Source organism: Oncorhynchus mykiss, chromosome 25 (genome assembly GCF_013265735.2).
Source record: "Oncorhynchus mykiss isolate Arlee chromosome 25, USDA_OmykA_1.1, whole genome shotgun sequence".
Classification (NCBI taxonomy): Eukaryota; Metazoa; Chordata; class Actinopteri; order Salmoniformes; family Salmonidae; genus Oncorhynchus; species Oncorhynchus mykiss.
Window position 1 is genome coordinate 19,151,172 of NC_048589.1, and position 19,057 is coordinate 19,170,228.

Genomic DNA, 19,057 nt, shown 5'->3' on the forward strand with positions numbered 1-19,057 from the left:
CATCTACTGCTGATTGAGACAGTGCTGCTGAGTAATGCCCTAATGTAATTTGTTATGGCAGTCCCTGGCGAGATCTGTGACAACAGTGAAAGGTTAAGCTACTCTTCTCTGAGAGGTAGCTATGCATTTTCTCTAAAGCCTGTGTTTTTTGCAAGTAGAATGAGTGCCTTGACTAATGCAATATCGTAGCTCAGTCCAGCAACAACACATAGCCCGTATTCCCCCATAGCCAAAATGTACAAGAACTCTAGCCTATAACTCGTTATGGCAAACAGAAAGCTCATATGACACGGAAATTATTGATTGCATTTAATCAGCGGCAGGGTAGCCTAGTGGTTAGAGCGTTGGACTAGTAACCGGAAGGTTGCAAATTCAAACCCCCTAGCTGACAAGGTACAAATCTGTCGCTCTGCCCCTGAACAGGCAGTTAACCCACTGTTCCTAGGCCGTCATTGAAAATAAGAATTGGTTCTTAACTGACTTGCCTAGTTAAATAAAGGTAAAACAATTCAAATATCACATTGACTGATTTTCACAGTATTGCAGTTCTATCCTAGATGGGGGATGTTTTATTTTCGAAAAGCCAATTCAAGAGCGCTACTGCAGAAACTCAACCAGGTGAGCAGAAATGGATTTGTTACCACAGTAACGTTTGCTTTATAGCATGAAGTCCTCTCGCGAGATTCCAGTACAGTGAGGGAGGATGTTGGTATGATCTCATCTCTACAGCAGCTGCATAGTGCAGCGAAGCAAACCCGTAACTTTATATCAAACTTCTACATATCTGACGAAGGCAACAGGATCATTGGGATTTTAACCGGAACGGAAACAATTGTTTAAAGCAATATACATAACGGTGTTGCTGCATTTTTACACTGACGGGTCCTGGAAAACAAAAGGGGAAAAACGCTTAGTATTGTGTTCATGCCATCCAATGGTTGACGGGAAGAGGAGAAAAGGTGAGTCGGAAACATGCGTTTTAACGTTGGGGAACGATCCATGTCATGTGCATGATGTTTTGAGGTACATGGTCTCAAGCAACATCAGGATAGTTTCCTCAACCAATAAACATTTTAAACAGCTACATCTAACCGAATAGTATGTGTTCTTAAGTAGCCTACATTAGAGTGCGCAATCAGGGTATTTTCTTTCCCGAAATTAGGAGGGAACCAGAAAGGTTGCTTTGTGGGTTCAGAACGCGCACTCTGCGCGTGACACGAGTGGAAAATGTCAATTTTGGTCAATGCAAACCGCAATTATATCACGTTCGATGTGCATTGTATCAGATGCAACTTGGGTTTGGTGATTTTCCAGGTGGCATCGAGCAAACGGGCTTGATGTAATAGCGCTGTAATAGGTGTGTAATGCTGCAGCTTTCTGTGTAGTCCCCTCCTTAGCAAGCTATAAGCTATAGCCTACATCATTTTCTACCATTAATATAGTTAGTTCGGTGGGTTAATGTGGTGGGTTAATGTTGATGTTCCTTTGTAAGTGACTGACCACTATCAACCCAAATGGTTAAACTATTGGGCATTACACATTTGAGCTGCACATTTGATTTAGTATAGTAGGCTACGTGGTGAAGTAGCTTGATGGATCTTGCTATTAGCAAGGCAACAACCATTGATATGGTTTGGACTATCACAAGGGATAACACTATTGTCTACTCAACCACTTGGTAGAAAAACTACAGTATTGCTCAACACTGTGCACTTAGGAGAAACCCCTTCAAATGAGTAGATTCAGCTATTTCAGCCACACCCATTGCTGACAGGTGTAAACATTCGAGCAAACAGCCATGCAATCTCTATAGACAAACATTGGCTGTAAAATGGCCTTACTGAAGAGTTTAGTGACTTTCAATGTGGCACCGTCATAGGATGCCAACTTTCAAACAAGTCAGTTCATCACATTTCTGCCCTGTAAATGCTGTTATTGTGAAGTGGAAACGTCTAGGAGCAACAACGGCTCAGTCACGAAATGGTAGCCACACATGCTCACAGAACAGGACCACCGAGTACTGAGGTACGTACAAATCATCTGTCCTCAGTTGCAATACTCACTACTGAGTTCCAAACTGCCTCTGTGAGTAACGTCAGCACAATAACTGTTCATCGGGAGCTTTGTGAAATGGTTTTCCATGGTCGAGCAGCTGCACACAAGCCTAAGATCACCCTGCGCAATGCCCAGCGTCGGCTGGAGTGGTGTAAAGTTTGCCGCCATTGGACTCTGGTGCAGTGGAAACTGGTTCTCTGGAGTGAATAATCACTCTTTACCATCTGGCAGCCCCAAATGCATAGTGTCAACTGTAAAGTTTGGTGGAGGAGGAATAATGGTCTGAGGCTGTTTATCATTGTTCGGGCTAGGCCCCTTAGTTCCAGTGAAGGGAAATCTTAACGCTACAGCATACAATGACATTCTGCTTCCAACTTTGTGGCAACAGTTTGGGGAAGGCCCTTTCCTATTTCAGCATGACAAAGCCCACATTCCCAAAGTGAGATCCATACAGAAATGGTTTGTTGAGATCGGTGTGGAAGAACTTGACTGCCCTGCACAGAGCCCTGTCCTCAACCACATCGAATACCTTTGGGATGAATTGGAATGCTGACTGCGAGCCAGGCCTAATTACCCAACATCAGAGCCCGACCTCACTACCCGCAACAGTGTTCCAACATCTAGTGAAAAGCCTTCCCAGAAGAGTGGAGGCTGTTATAGCAGCAAAGGGGGACTAACTCCACATTAATGCCCATGATTTTGGAATGAGATGTTCAGCAAGTGTCCACATATTTTTGGTAATGTAGTTTATTTTTGTGTGCAACCTGTGAGACATGGTAGAAATTACACTGAGCAAAAATATAACCGCATCATATAAAGTGTTGGTCCCATGTTTCATGAGCTGAAATAGGTCCCAGAAATGTTCCATATGCACAAGAAATGTATTTCTCTCAAATTTTGTGCACAAATTAGTTTACATTCTTGTTAGTGAGCATTTTTCCTTTGCCAAGATAATCCATCCACCTGACAGGTGTGGCATATCAAAAAGCTGATTAAACAGCATGATCATTACACAGGTCCACTTGTGCTGGGGACAATAAAAGGCCACTCTAAAATGTGTCGTTTTGTCATTCAACACAATGCCACAGATGTCTCAAGTTTTGACGGAGCGTGCAATTGGCATGCTGACTGCAGGAATGGCCACCAGAGCTATTGCCAGAGAATTGAGTGTTCATTTCGCTACCATAAACTGCCTACAACGTCGTTTTAGAGAATTTGGCAGTACATCCGAATGGGCCTCACAACCCCAAACCACATGTAACTACTCCAGCCCTCCACATCCGGCTTCTTCACCTGTGGGACCGTCTGAGACCAGCCACCTGGACAGCTGATGAAACTGTGGGTTTGCACAACCAAAGAATTTCTGTACAAACGGTCTCAGGGAAGCTCATCTGTCTGTTTGTCGTCCTCACCAGGGTCTTGACCTGACTGCAGTTTAGCGTCAAAACCGAATTCAGTGGGCAAACTCTCACCTTCGATGGCCACTGGCATGCTGGAGAAGTGTGCACTTTACAGATGAATCCCGGTTTCAACTGTACCGGCAGATGGCAGACAGCATGTATGCCGTTGTGTGGGTGAGTGGTTTGCTGATGTCAACTTTGTGAACAGAGTGCCCCATGGTGGCAGTGATGTTATGGTATGGGCAAGTATAAATCAAATCAAAATCAAATCAAATTTATTTATATAGTCTCTGTAAAAGCATGCCTGATTTGGCAGAGCTTTTACTCCAAATCAAATCAAATGTATTTATATAGCCCTTTGTACATCAGCTGATATCTCAAAGTGCTGTACAGAAACCCAGCCTAAAACCCCAAACAGCAAGCAATGCAGGTGTAGAAGCACGGTGGCTAGGAAAAACTCCCTAGAAAGGCCAAAACCTAGGAAGAAACCTAGAGAGGAACCAGGCTATGTGGGGTGGCCAGTCCTCTTCTGGCTGTGCCGGGTGGAGATTATAACAGAACATGGCCAAGATGTTCAAATGTTCATAAATGACCAGCATGGTCGAATAATAATAAGGCAGAACAGTTGAAACTGGAGCAGCAGCACAGTCAGGTGGACTGGGGACAGCAAGGAGTCATCATGTCAGGTATTCCTGGGGCATGGTCCTAGGGCTCAGGTCTGGAGCAGCAGCACGGTATAAGCTATGGACAACAAACACAATTGAATTTTATTGATGGCAATTTGAATGCACAGAGATAACGTGATGAGATCCTGAGGCCCATTGTCGTGCCATTTAGCTCTCGCCATCATCTCACGTTTCAGCATGATAATGCACGGCCCCATGTCACAAGTATCTGTACACAATTCCTAGAAGCTGAAAATGTCCCAGTTCTTCCATGAACTGTATACTCACCAGACGTATCACCCTTTTAGCATATTTGGGATGCTCTGGATCGACGTGTACAAACAGCATGTTCCAGTTCCCACCAATATCCAGAAACTTCTCACAGCTATTAAAGAGGAGTGGGACAACATTCCACAGGCCACAATCAATAGCTTGATCAACTCTATGCGAAGGAGATGTCACGCTGCATGTTGGTCACACCAGATACTGACTGGTTTTCTGATCCACGCCACTACCTTTTTTAAAAGGTATCTGTATTCCAGTCATGTGACATCCATATTTTAGGGCCTCATTTATTTATTTAAATTGGCTGATCTCCTTATATGAACTGTAACTCAGTAAAATCGTAGAAATTGTTGTGTTGCGTTTATTTTTTTTGTTCAGTGTACTTAGTTTCAGGGGCAATTCAAATGCCTCACTGACCAAGTAATAGGCTATTGAATAACATAACGCTATTGGTTGAAACTTTATAAGGCAGGCAATGTTTTGGAATTGAATGAGCCCTACAGTGGCAAATCTGGATTCACTTGGACACAGGACTTGAATTAGACCTCTATGACCGGCTGTTACTCACAGTTCCAGTAGCTGTCAGAAGGAGTCCAAATAGAGTATATTTAGCACTCATTCACTGTTTGCTCTTTTTTTCTATATCTTTGCATTTGTACTTGCTGTCCTATGCAGATAAGAGATTCAGTGTTTAATTCCTCCCCTAATATTCCATCTGTATTGGTGTATGCTATTCTGTGGAAACCTCCTTGGTTATGGTGGGATGTGTCAGATAGGGGGAGGAAAGAATATTGAGTTGCATAGTTGGCAAAATATTAGCATTCTTCATAAGCTTGGCTGACTGATGACTGGGATAACATCAGTCAGGTCCATAGTCATAACAATTGAAGACTTCTGTTTTGCCACTTAATAAATATTTTCTTTACACCATTACTCTCAAATTTAGTCAGATATTGTTTTGCTGAAGCCAAATCATCATGCAAACTGGACCAGTGCCTCTTATTATGGAGTTTTCACTTTAAATCAATCCAGTGCTGACACTACTATGGGAAAAATAATGTTTCTATTTTAATCATCATTGATGGGCAAACCAGTCTACTTTGTGCTATAGACAAAAATATCCTTCATGGTTAACATAAGACAATAGTATAGGCTACAGTGGCTGTGAAAGTATTCACCCCCCTTTGGCATTTTTTCTATTTTGATGCCTTAAACCCTGGAATTAAAATAGATTTTCTGGGGGGGTTTGTTTCATTTGATTTATACAACATGTCTACCACTGTGAAGATGCAAAATATGTTCTATTGTGAAGCAAACAACGAATAAGACAGAAACTGAAAACTTGAGTGTGCATAACTATTCACCCCCCCCCCCCAAAAAAAAAAAACAATACTTTGTAGAGCCACCTTTTGCAGCAATTACAGCTGCAAGTCTCATGGGGTGTGTCTCTATAAGCTTGGCACATATAGCCACTGTGATTTTTGCCCATTCTTCAAGGCAAAACTGCTCCAGCTCCTTCAAGTTGGATGGGTTCCGCTAGTGTACAGCAATCTTTAAGTCATACCACAGATTCTCAATTGGATTGAGGTCTGGGCTTTGACTAGGCCATTCAAAGACATTTCAATGTTTCCCCTTAAACCACTCAAGTGTTGATTTAGCAGTATGCCTAGGGTCATTGACCTGCTGGAAGGTGAACCTCTGTCCCAGTCTCAAATCTGTGGAAGACTGAAACAGGTTTCCCTCAAGAATTTCCCTTTATTTAGTGCCATCTATCATTCCTTCAATTCTGACCAGTTTCCCAGTCCCTGCTGATGACAAACATCCCCACAGCATGATGCTGCCACCACCATGCTTCACTGTGGGGATGATGTTCTCGGGGTGATGGAGGTGTTGGGTTTGTGCCAGACATAGCATTTTCCCTGATGGCCAAAAAGCTCAATTTTAGTCTCATCGGATCAGAGTACCTTCTTCCATGTGTTTGGGGAGTCTCCCACATGCCTTTTGGCGAACACCTAACATGTTTGCTTATTTTTTTCGGGACACTTCCATAAATCCCAGCTCTGTGGAGTGTACGGCTTAAAGTGGTCCTATGGACAGATACTCCAATCTCAGTTGTGAACCCTGAAGGAGCTGCAAAGCTTATCTTTTGTCTCTTTGTTGCATCTCTGATTAATGCCTTCCTTGCCTGGTCTGTGAGTTTTGGTGGGCTGCCCTCTCTTGGCAGGTTTGTTGTGGTGCCATATTCTTTCCATTTTTTACTAATGGATTTTATGGTGCTCTGTTCAAAGTTTCAGATATTTTTTTATAACCCAAGCCTGATCTGTACTTCTCCACAACTTTGTCCCTGACCTGTTTGGAGAGCTCCTTGGTCTTCATATTGCCGCTTGCTTGGTGGTGCCCCTTGTTTAGTGGTATTGCAGACTCTGGGGCCTTTCAGAACAGGTGTATATATATATACTGCACACCGGTGGACTTTATTTACTTAATTATGTGACTTCTGAAGGTAATTGGTTGCACCAGATCTTATTTTGGGGCTTCATAGCAAAGGGGGTGAATACAAATGCACACACCACTTTTCCGTTTTTTATTATTTATAATTTTTTGAAACAAGTAACTTTTTTCATTTCACTTCACCAATTTGGACTATTTTGTGTATGTCCATTACATGAAATCCAAATAAAATTAAAATGACAGGTTGTAATGCAACAAAATTGGAAAAACGCCAATGGGGGTGAATACTTTTGCAAGGCACTGTATATGCAGATCACATCTCATCACCAGAGTATGATGACTGTAGGTCATTACTAAACTCTACGACTCTAAGAACAGGTCAGTCATGAGGAGCATGACATCCAGCCACAGTATACGGCAGACTACAGTGAGGGACAGTAGCCAACTGCAGGGTCATGGAGGTGGACTCCAGGGCAGGCTCTCCAGGGCAGGCTCTCCAGGGCAAGTACGATTTTGAGCGTTGTTCAGGTTTATAAAGTGCCTTTCTGGAATGCGTTTGCTACAATTCTGAGTAGCCATCGTGAAATACTAACACTAACTGTTTGCTTTGTTGTTCATAAGAGTAAGCCTACACTCTACCAAAAATGGGTTCCAAAAGGGTTCATTGGCTATCCCCATAGGAGAACCCTTTTTGGTTCCAGGTAGATCCCATTTTTGGTTCCAGGTAGAACCCTACATGGAATCCAAAAGGGGTTCTACCTGTAACCAAAAAGGGTTCTACCTGGAACCAAAAAGTGTTCTTCTTTGTGGACATTAAGTGATAATGCCAGAGAAGGCAGTGTTTGGAGGATATATTGGCACAGGTGTCCAAACACCGGCTTCAAGGGCATTATCACTTTTATGCAACGGGTTGGCAACATATTCAAATAATGATTGACATATTTTCATTAACTTTATTTTGATGCATTTATTAATACAATTTTATTCTTCCAAAAGATATACTGTAGTCCTGATTAGAGGTCGACCGATTATGATTTTTTAACGTCGATACCGATTATTGGAGGGCCAAAAACCGATACCGATTAACCTCTCTGGGATATTCGGGACGGTAGCGTCCCACCCCGCCAACAGCCAGTGAAAGTGCAGGGCGCCAAATTCAAAACAACAAAAATCTCATAATTAAAATTCCTCGTGCATACAAGTATTTCACACCATTTTAAAGATAACATTTTCGTTAATCCAGCCAGTGTCTGATTTCAAAAAGGCTTTACAGCGAAAGCACCACAAATTATTATGTTAGGTCACCAGCGAGTCACAGAAAAACCCAGCCATTTTTCCAGCCAAAGAGAGGAGTCACAAAAAGCACAAATAGAGATACAATTAATCACTAACCTTTGATGATCTTCATCAGATGACACTCATAGGACTTCATGTTACACAATACATGTGTGTTTTGTTCGATAAAGTGCATATTTATATCCCAAAATCTCATTTTACATTGCCGTGTTATGTTCAGTAGTTCAAAATATGCAGTGATTTTGCAGAGAGCCACATCAATTTACAGAAATACTCATAATAAACATTGATAAAATATTATACATGGAACTTTTGATAAACTTCTCCTTAATGCAACAGCTGTCTCTGATTTAAAAAAAACTTTACGGAAAAAGCATACAATACAATAATCTGAGTAAGGCGCTCAGAGACCAAAACAGCCAAAGAGATATCCGCCATGTTGTGGAGTCATCATTAGTCAGAAATAGCATTATAAATATTAACTTACCTTTGATCTTCATTAGAATGCACTCCCAGGAATCCCAGTTCCACAATAAATGTTTGATTTGTTCGATAAAGTTCATAATTTATGTCCAAATACCTCCTTTTGTTAGGGCATTTGGTAAACAAATCCAAACGCCGTGCAAGTCCAGCCGAAAGGTCGGACGAAAAGTAAAAAAAGTTATATTACAGGTCGTAGAAACATGTCAAACGAAGTATAGAATCCATCTTTAGGATGTTTTTATCATACATCTTCAATAATGTTCCAACCGGAGAATTCCTTTATCTGTAGAAAAACAATGGAAAGCAAGCTGACTTTCACATGACAGCACGTTATGAGTTTATGGCAATCTGCCAGACACCTGGCTCAATCCCCTCTCATTTGGCCCCACTTCACAGTAGAAGCATCAAACAAAATTCTAAAGACTGTTGACATCTAGTGGAAGCCTTAGAAAGTGCAATATGACCAATATCCCACTATATCCTCGATAGGCTATGAGTTGAAAACCTACAAACCTCAGATTTCCCACTTCCTGGTTGGATCTTTCTCAGGTTTTCTCCTGCCATATGAGTTCTGTTATACTCACAGACATCATTCAAACAGTTCTAGAAACTTCAGAGTGTTTTCTATCCAAATATACTAATTATATGCATATTCTAGCTTTCATGGCTGAGTAGCAGGCAGTTTACTCTGGGCACCTTATTCATCCAAGCTACTCAATACTGCCCCAAACTCACTAAGAATCGGCCAATTTTTAATTTTTTAATTTTTATTTGTAATAATGACAATTACAACAATACTCAATGAACACATATTTTAACTTAATATAATAGATCAATGAAATGAATTTAGCCTCAAATAAATAATGAAACATGTTCAATTTGGTTTAAATAATGCAAAAACCAAGTGTTGTAGAAGAAAGTAAAAGTGCAATATGTGCCATGTAAAAAAGCTAACATTTAAGTTCCTTGCTCAGAACATGAGAACATATGAAAGCTGGTGGTTCCTTTTAACATGAGACTTCAATATTACCAGGTAATACGTTTTAGGTTGTAGATATTAGAGGAATTATAGGACTATTTTTCTCTATACCATTTGTATTTCATATACCTTTGACTATTGGATGTTCTTATAGGCGCTTTAATATTGCCAGTGTAACAGTATAGCTTCCGTCCCTCTCCTCGCCCCTACCTGGGCTCGAACCAGGAACACATCGACAACAGCCACCCTCGAAGCATCGTTACCCATCGCTCCACAAATGCCACGGCCCTTGCAGTGCAAGTGGAACAACTACTTCAAGGTCTCAGAGCGAGTGACGTCACCGATCGAAACGCTATCAGCACGCACCCCGCAAACTAGCTAGCCATTTCACTTCAGTTACCCCAGCCTAATCTCAGGAGTTGATAGACTTGAAGTCATAAACAGCACAGCGAAGAGCTGCTGACAAACGCACGAAAGTGCTGTTTGAATGAATGCTTACGAGCCTGCTGCTGACTACCACCGCTCAGTCAGACTGCTCTATCAAATATCAAAACAGAAATACGAGCCTTAGGTCATTAACATGGTCAAATCCGGAAACTATCATTTTGAAAACATAATGTTTATTCTTTCAGCGAAATACGTAACCGTTCCATATTTTATCTAACGGGTGGCATCCCCAAGTCTAAATATTGCTGTTACATTGCACAACCTTCAATGTTATGTCGTAATTATGTACAATTCTGGCAAATTAATTACGGTCTTTGTTAGGAAAAAATGGCCAGGCAGCCGACAGTGCTTTTTTCGTGAATGCGCTTGTTAAATCATCACCCATTTGGCGAAGTAGGCTGTGATTTGATGAGAAATTAACAGGCACCGCATCGATTATATGCAACGCAGGACAAGCTAGATAAACTAGTAATATCATCAACCATGTGTAGGTAACTAGTGATTATGTTAAGGTTGATTTGTTTTTTATTAGATACGTTTAATGCTAGCTAGCAACTTACCTTGGCTTCTTGCTGCACTCGCGTAACAGGTAGTCAGCCTGCCACGCAGGCTCCTTGTGGAGTGCAATGTAAGGCAGGTGGTTAGAGTGTTGGACTAGTAACTAGAAGGTTGCAAGATCAAATCCCAGAGCTGACAAGGTAAACGTCTGTCGTTCTACCCCTGAACAAGGCAGTTAACCCACCGTTCCTAGGCCATCATTGAAAATAAGAATGTGTTCTTAACTGACTTGTCTAGTTAAATAAAGGTTTAAGAAAAAAAATCGGCCACAATTGGTGTCCAAAAATGCCGATTACTGATTGTTATGAAAACTTGAAATCGGCCCTAATTAATCGGCCATTCCGATTAATCGGTCGACCTCTAGTCCTGATACAAATCTAGGGTTGCTACTCAAGCCGGTTGGTTATCAGTTCGGTTGCCAGAGACCTATGGATGCAACCCAGTTGTTCGTTCTAAACGTTCCATTGCCATACTGGCTGGCAGCGTTCTTATCCCTTGCTTGCTTGCTAGCCAACAACGGCTAATTTACAGTCACGTCAAACAGTGTAGCCAGAATAACAACAGTAGCTGCCTTTGCATTTGTTTAAGCTGTTTTCTAGTGACATTTATTTGGATACATCCATAACAATGAGATAATGATACATCCATAACAATGAGATAATGAATCATTCATAACAATGAGCTTACTTCACCTCGAGTAATGTGCTGCTTGAATTGACAATGTTGAATGGCTTCCCTCCTTATGTTAGTTGGTCAAGGCTGAAAACAGACATAAGAGACCCTGGGATGTGCCACTGAATGGGCTGATACACCAACATGTCTGGTGTCAGTACAAGGCCATCTTCTTTTAATTTCTATTCTGTCTCATCACTGTGAAATAAAATAAGTGGATTGAACTTTTGGCCAACCGTCCGTAACCACAAAAGATAATGACTAGAAATATATTAACATTATGGAAACATTTGTTGGCTCCTGTTCAAATGATTAAGCAGTGTTTGTCAGACCAGAAGAGTAAATTATTGGCTTGGCAATCTGTCCTCCAGTGCCCTACGATGTCACCATTGAATTGAAGGTGGGTGATAAAGCTGACTGGGATGAGGATGACTGTAGTAGTGTCTCCTATTAAGCTGTTGGAATGCACCGGCTTTGTCTGCTTGGGCCTACCGGGGGTATGCCAACCGATGGAAACGGCGAGAGAGCTCAGTACTCACAATGGAGATGATGTAATCTCTTTCAGCTCACTGTCACAGAGTACATGCACATGAACAAAGAAAACTGCCCCTTTGACCACGTTTGGGGAACGTCAACCTCACAAAAATGCTATCGGCTTTTGTGGTTTTACTATTATTTATGTGGAGATCAAATGTTTTGCCTTGTGACGCCCCCTACTTATTCTCCTGATGAGGCAGAATGTAATGTAGTGGTGCAGGTGCAACATAGTTGATGTGCTGATTTGGGACAAGATGTCTATTCTAATCTAGCCCTCCCACAGCTGACAAATAGTCCTATTCCCTACAGTGTCAGTCCAATTCTTGTTCTGCCCTGATAGTCTGTTAGTCTGTTGCTAATGCTGATGAACTCAAGTAACCTCACACTAAAGCCTTGTTCACACTGCATGCCTTAATGCTCAAATCAATTTTGTTTTTCAAGTACTTTTTGGAACACTGATTGGCTAAATGGTATACAGCCACGTTTCATCTTCAATGCCCTTGCTGATGGAAGGAGGTTTTCACTCAAAATCTCACGATACATGGCCCCATTCATTCTTTCCTTTACACGGATCAGTCGTCTTGGTCCCTTTGCATACAAACAGCCCCAAAGCATGATGTTTCCACCCCCATGCTTCACAGTAGGTATGGTGTTCTTTGGATGCAACTCAGCATTCTTTGTCCTCCAAACATGACAAGTTGAGTTTTTACCAAAAAGTTATATTTTGGTTTCTTCTGACCATATGACATTCTCCCAATCTTCTTCTGGATCATCCAAATGCTCTCTAGCAAACTTCAGACGGGCCTGGACATGTACTGGCTTAAGCAGGGAGACACATCTGGCACTGCAGGATTTGAGTCCCTGGCGGCGTAGTGTGTTACTGATGGTAGGCTTTGTTACTTTGGTCCCAGCTCTCTGCAGGTCATTCACTACGTCCCCTTGTGTGGTTCTGGGATTTTTGCTCACTGTTCTTGTGATCATTTTGACCCCACGGGGTGAGATCTTGCGTGGAGCCCCAGATCGAGGGAGATTATCAGTGGTCTTGTATGTCTTACATTTCCTAATAATTGCTCCCACAGTTGATTTCTTCAAACCAAGCTGCTTACCTATTGCAGATTCAGTCTTCCCAGCCTGGTGCAGGTCTACAATTTTGTTTCTGGTGTCCTTTGACAGCTCTTTGGTCTTGGCCATAGTGGAGTTTGGAGTGTGACTGTTTGAGGTTGTGGACAGGTGTCTTTTATACTGATAACAAGTTCAAACAGGTGCCATTAATACAGGTAACAAGTGGAGGACAGAGGAGCCTCTTAAAGAAGAAGTTACAGGTCTGTGAGAACCAGAAATCTTGCTTGTTTGTAGGTGACCAAATACTTATTTTCCACCATAATTTGCAAAAAATTCATTAAAAAATTGATTTTCTGGATTTTTTTTCTCAATTTGTCTGTCATAGTTGAAGTGTACCTATGATGAAAATTACAGGCCTCTCTCATCTTTTTAAGTGGGAGAACTTGCACAATTGGTGGCTGCATAAATACTATTTTGCCCCACTGTATGTGTGTGTTCAGACAGCAGTCATTTGTTGACATGGCTACGCTAGTTGTCATAGTGATGATGGGTGTGTGCACATCGGTGTAGGCTGATGATGGTGATGCTCGTGCTTCCTATCACTCAGAAGTTATGTAGCAAGCTAGGGTGACAACCAAAGTTCCCTCCATTTTTTTTCAGCATTGAGCAAATTTCAGGTCTGCTGAGCGCAAACTTGAACTTGTGAAAATTCTGTGCAACATTCAGCGTGCGTTTACTGTGAACACTGAGGCTGTACCCGCTTAAAGTTACAGTGCCACGAGGGCTACTGTGGCTATTTGATCATAATGTAGACCTACCAGAGTGGCCTACCATCAAAAACAAGAGAAATGCACCCCATAACATTTTAACATGGAAATAGCTGTTCTATCATTCAGCTTACAGTAGCAGCCAATGCCTACATTCCATGAGACTTTTAAAAAAAACATGCAGGGCTTGACATTAACCTGTTTATCCACTTGTCCTTCAGACAAGGAGGTGACTGAAAATGTTGTGTTTGATGCAAGAAACCACTTTACAAAATAAAATGGTATTAATATTTACAACCATTAATACAGAGAATCAGACAAATTATGCTACGCTCTGTCTATTGGCTACTTAGCTTATTCAAGACTGTCTCAAAATACAACACTTCCCCTGTAAGACATAAACAAACTCAAAGATGGCTAGAAATGTACACATTTTGTGCTCTTGTTGGAAGCAACCACTCCCCCCATTGTTGACCCGAAATGAGCTATAACTGGGCTAATAACTCACTAACTAGCAAAGAATATGAACAAATGTGCACATGTGGCTACATGCAGCTCTCACTTTAATCTCAAAACAAGCGCATCTACTCGCAACCGCTCATACTGTAAACACAGTCCAGTTCAAAGTGAATGGCACAGCTTCATATGGCAATCGCTATTTGCATATAGGCCTACTGCAACTCTGATTGGTTATGGCACACTTGTCTGTGTAGAGTACAGGCCTGAGTAGTGCCTGTCAACGCAATAGAATCCTACTCCAATGCGCTCTGCCAACAAGAAAATCTCTTGCACAGTTAGTTTTGCATATTAAATCTTGCATAGTTCATTTTGTTTCAGTATATTACATTGAAAGTGGCTAATATTGCGTTGATTCGATCACAATTCCCACAGTAGAACGAAGTGTTGATCGTGTTAACTAAAGGGGAAAACTGTCAAAAGTTGAGTGAAGTTCAACCCCGTGTTTCTCTGCGTGAGCTCACATTTATTTTTTTCTGCGCAGCAGTCCAAAGGGAGCTGAGCCCCCATGCGCAACTTAGAGGGAACATTGACGATAACAATGCCTGCCATGGACTTTTCCCTTTTTTTTTATGTTTTGAATGTTCAAAATCATAGTGTAAGAATAAGATTAGTAGAGTAGCTAGCAAGAAACAAGATATGCCAAATAACAGTCTAAATATCACTTGAGGGCAACTAAATCAGAAATGACCGTTCAGACACAAGTCGCTTGGCCGGGAATCAGATTTGTATCTGACTTCGTAGGTGGTTTTAAATGTTGCTTGAAATATCTGATTCCATGTGGCTTTTGACTGTTCAGACTGCAGGAAAAATAACAGATTTGAATCGGATATGCCAAAAAATGTGATTGTAATCATGACTTAGCCGAACCCTAACGCAAAGCCACATTCCCACTACACCAGACAGGCTGTAATTCCCATCTCTCAGGTCCAACAAGTGCTGGAAATAATGTGTGGTGGGCAGGCATCGAGGAACAAACAACTACACAGAGAGAAAAAAACTGTTTGGAAAGAAAAGGTTTCCGTAATGAAATGTTGGCCCCTGAGGATGTGTTGTGTTGCTTCAGACTATTTTGCCTGACATAGTGATGATCTGTCTGGTTTTGTCTGAACATGCCAGTCAGTCTCTGCACGGTATCACACTTTAAAGCCTACTCCCCCTGTCTTTTCCTCACATACTGTAGTCGACAGGGCTCTCTCTGCTACTATTCGTAGTCTATAAACAGAGAACAAGGCCAATGCCCCATGCTGTGTCTGCCATGCAATAGTGACATTATTTGCCCATACGGGTCGAACAACAAAGCTGTACTGTTGTTCTGTGGACAGAAACATGAGCAGATTGGAATGTGATGTGGATTGGTCATTCCTGAATCAGGATATCAATCTGCAGACAGGTCTTGAAGAAAAAGAAGCAGCAGGGGCGCTTCAGGTATTCCAAAACAACCACAGGTGCTTTTGGAGGGAGATAGTACTAGAAAAGCAAAAGGAAAAATTATAACCACAAATAGATGCTAAGTGGCATAAAAAAATCCAAGTCCAGGCACCCGTGTGGGTTTTCAAGTAAAAAAGCCTTAAATTTGTGGGATAAGCCATAATTAAAATACACTGAATGGACTTGGATTTTTTTATGCCACTTAGCACCTATTTGTGGTTATAATCTTTTCTGCAGACAGGTCTGTTCAGCTGGTCCTTCACTTTAACAGCTCAACTGTTTTTGTTACTTTCAGGAGCAGCGTGGCATACAGTGGAATTCAAAGCTCCATAGCACCGCATGAGTTCTCCTCAGAACTTAGTGTGTTGGGGGTTTCAACATATTATCTTATCAACATATTATCTTTGTTAACAACATTTTTGAAAGAGTTGCAGGTTCCCACTCCTCCCCTTTGTTTCCTGCATCCCGACCAGCAGAAATCCCACTTCATATTGCTCCAAGATTTCACATCCTCTCTGTAGTCGAAGCACATAATACGTTTCCATCCTGTGAGTTAAGTTCCTGCTCTGCTTTGGGCATGGTGGGGGTGAGGAATGAGACTGCTTGGCTCCAGTTCCTTCCTTGTCCTGTATGAGGATGTCAGGGGCTCTTCTCTGAAACACACAAAGAGAGAGTGGGGGAAGGAATTCAATGCAATGGAATAGTCAATTTACTGTTCTCACCTGATATCTCTATGATTTCCTGACAAGGGGGGACAATTCTGTAATATTAAACGGTAGATAGCATAAACATAATCACATGTAACATGTGTTTGCATTAGTATACACATCAAAAGTGCCAATGCAAAGTTACACCGTACCTTTCTATTTTTCAAGTTATTACATAAACCTATCAGAATTCCGAAATTATTTTTTTTGCGGGTGTGTCGTTATATGGAGGACCCAGCAAGGCAGCCTATTCCCTATAATGTATACTCCAACAGAAATAACTTCCAAATGTATAACTTAAAATTAAACCAAATCGTTTGCATTCATGACTGCTGGTTTCAATAAAATTTTCAGCCAACTTACAAGCAAATACTTTATGAATGTATTGGCACAAATCAGCTTGCAAGGTTGCTAGCCAATTAGCCTGCTAATGTTAGCCCTACCAGTCTGCTAACATTACCTTGGCACTGCATGAGTCAGTCAGTTGCAATCAACACCTAGCTTACAGCTACATTAAAGTAAACCAGTGTTTTGGAAATGCATAACACCATCTAACAAATTATCAATAATGTTACTGGTATATGCAGTTATGTTTGCCAGCAAGCCAGCCAGCTAAAGTTAGTTATTTTAAAATGCTAGCTAGCCTAGCCAGCTAAGTAGCCTAGCTAGCCAACCACCAAAGTCGACATAGCTAAGTAGTAAACCAGAGAACAACACCAACTAGTATAGCACAGGCAGGAACCCACAGAACACAACAACACAAATCCAGCCAATAAAAAGCAGAGAGAGCATAGACTTACCGATTGACGGCTGAGTTAGCTACCAAAGAAAAGCCAAGGACAGACTCTTCAGAGGGAGAGGCCGTTTCACTGGTTGAGGGAGTGTCAGCTAATCCAATAGCGATATAGTGATGTAAATCTAAAGTAGATAGATTCCAGAGGCAATAATCTAGAGGCGCATCACAGGAGATAAGGGGAAGAGTCCTACAATAAGACGTTGATTGGAGGAAGTCCCCAGTCAGATGGAAATGATCACAACAGCAGAGTAAATCAGCTACTGTAGTGCGCTACTACTAATCCAAGGTTGGAAAACTCTGCTAGCCTACTTCACAGAGATAATGCGTCCCCCCACGTGTAGGGAATCTGATTGGTTGTTTACATCACACCTCCTCGTGATTGGTGGATTGTAGCTCACCACTGCCAACACTAGTTCTGCATGGCTAGTGGCTAATGTCAGCCAGCTCAAGCTAGCTAACGTAAAGTCCATATGATGGTGCATTGTGGGTCATTTAGAAGATATCTGGAAATAAGTTCATAAAAATGTAAAAATAACAGTTGTAGTTATAGGTAACCAGATCGTGACTACAACTGAGTTAGTACGTTTTTGACCACTCTGTGTTGTTACGTTGGTGAATATAAACTAGAGCTGACCCCAATTAGTCGACTGGCCGATTGTTTTAGTCAAGCAGTACCGTATATATTTATTTATTTTTATGGCACACGAGACACCTGTCTTATTCGCGCACACCTCAGTGAACTAATCCATTGCGGAGGCCGAGACTAATCCATTGCCGAGACAGCGGTGATGGCACAGTCCAAGAAGAAGGTGAGTGTGGCTGCACAATGCACATCTCTCTCCAGAATGCGCTCTCTTCCACCAATTTGGGCACATTCATTGTTTCATAACTTCATTGTGTAAATTGTTTGAATTTGATTGTTAGTCTATCAATTCCCAATTACATACAGTGCCTTCGAAAGTAGGCTAATTTCTCTTGGCATTATCTAAGAGAATTCTCTTCGATTATAATCACAGCCCCATATATTCCCCCCCCAAGCAGACACATCGATGGCCCTGAACAAACTTTATTTGACTCTTTGTAAACTGGAAACCACATCCTGAGGCTGCATTCATTGTAGCTGGGGGATTTTAAGAGGGCTAATCTGAAAACAAGACTCCCTAAATTCTATCAGCATATTGATTGTGCTACCAGGGCTGGTAAAACCCTGGCCCTCCCCAGCCCTCCTTTCGGAAAAGCTGACCACGACTCCATTTTGTTGCTCCCTGCCTATAGACAGAGACTAAAACAGGAAGCTCCCGCGCTCAAGTCTGTTCAATGCTGGTACGACCAATCTGATTCCACGCTTCAAGATTGCTTAGATCACGTGGATTGGGATATGTTCCGCATTGTGTCAAACAACAACATTGACGAATACGCTGATTCGGTGAGCGAGTTTATTAGCAAGTGCATCTGCGATGTCGTACCCACAGCAACTATAACAACATTCCCAAACCAGAAACCGTGGATTGATGGCAGCATTCGCGCGAAACTGAAAGTGCGAACCACTGCTTTTAATCAGGGCAAGGTGACCGGAAACATGACCGACTACAAACAGTGTAGCTATTCCCTCCGCAAGGCAATCAAACAAGCTTAGCGTCAGTATAGAGACAAAGTAGAGTCGCAATTCAACGGCTCAGACACGAGGTATGTGGCAGGGTCTACAGTCAATCACGGATTATAAAAAGAAAACCAGCCCCGTCGCGGACCAGGATGTCTTGCTCCCAGACAGACTAAACAACTTTGCTCGCTTTGAGGACACTGCAGTGCCATTGACACGGCCCGCTACCAAATCCTGCGGACTCTCCTTCACTGGAGCCGACGTGAGTAAAACATTTGAACGTGTTAACCCTCGCAAGGCTGCAGGCCCAGACAGCATCCCCAGCCACGTAGGCAGGGTAGCCTAGTGGT

The 19,057-nt window shown here is 42.0% G+C and overlaps 1 protein-coding gene across 2 annotated transcripts in view; it reads left to right on the top strand.

Moving 5' to 3' along the window:
- Window positions 1-684: 684 nt before the first annotated feature.
- The window catches only part of LOC110505519 (signal-induced proliferation-associated 1-like protein 1), an 88,183-nt gene continuing 69,810 nt past the window's right edge, over window positions 685-19,057 (top strand). Inside the window, exon 1 of one of the 2 annotated variants that reach the window (XM_036962513.1) lies at window positions 685-959. The gene's annotated coding sequence lies outside the window, so the exon portion shown is untranslated. The remainder of the gene's footprint in view (window positions 960-19,057) is intronic. The other variant, XM_036962512.1, reaches the window with a different exon arrangement.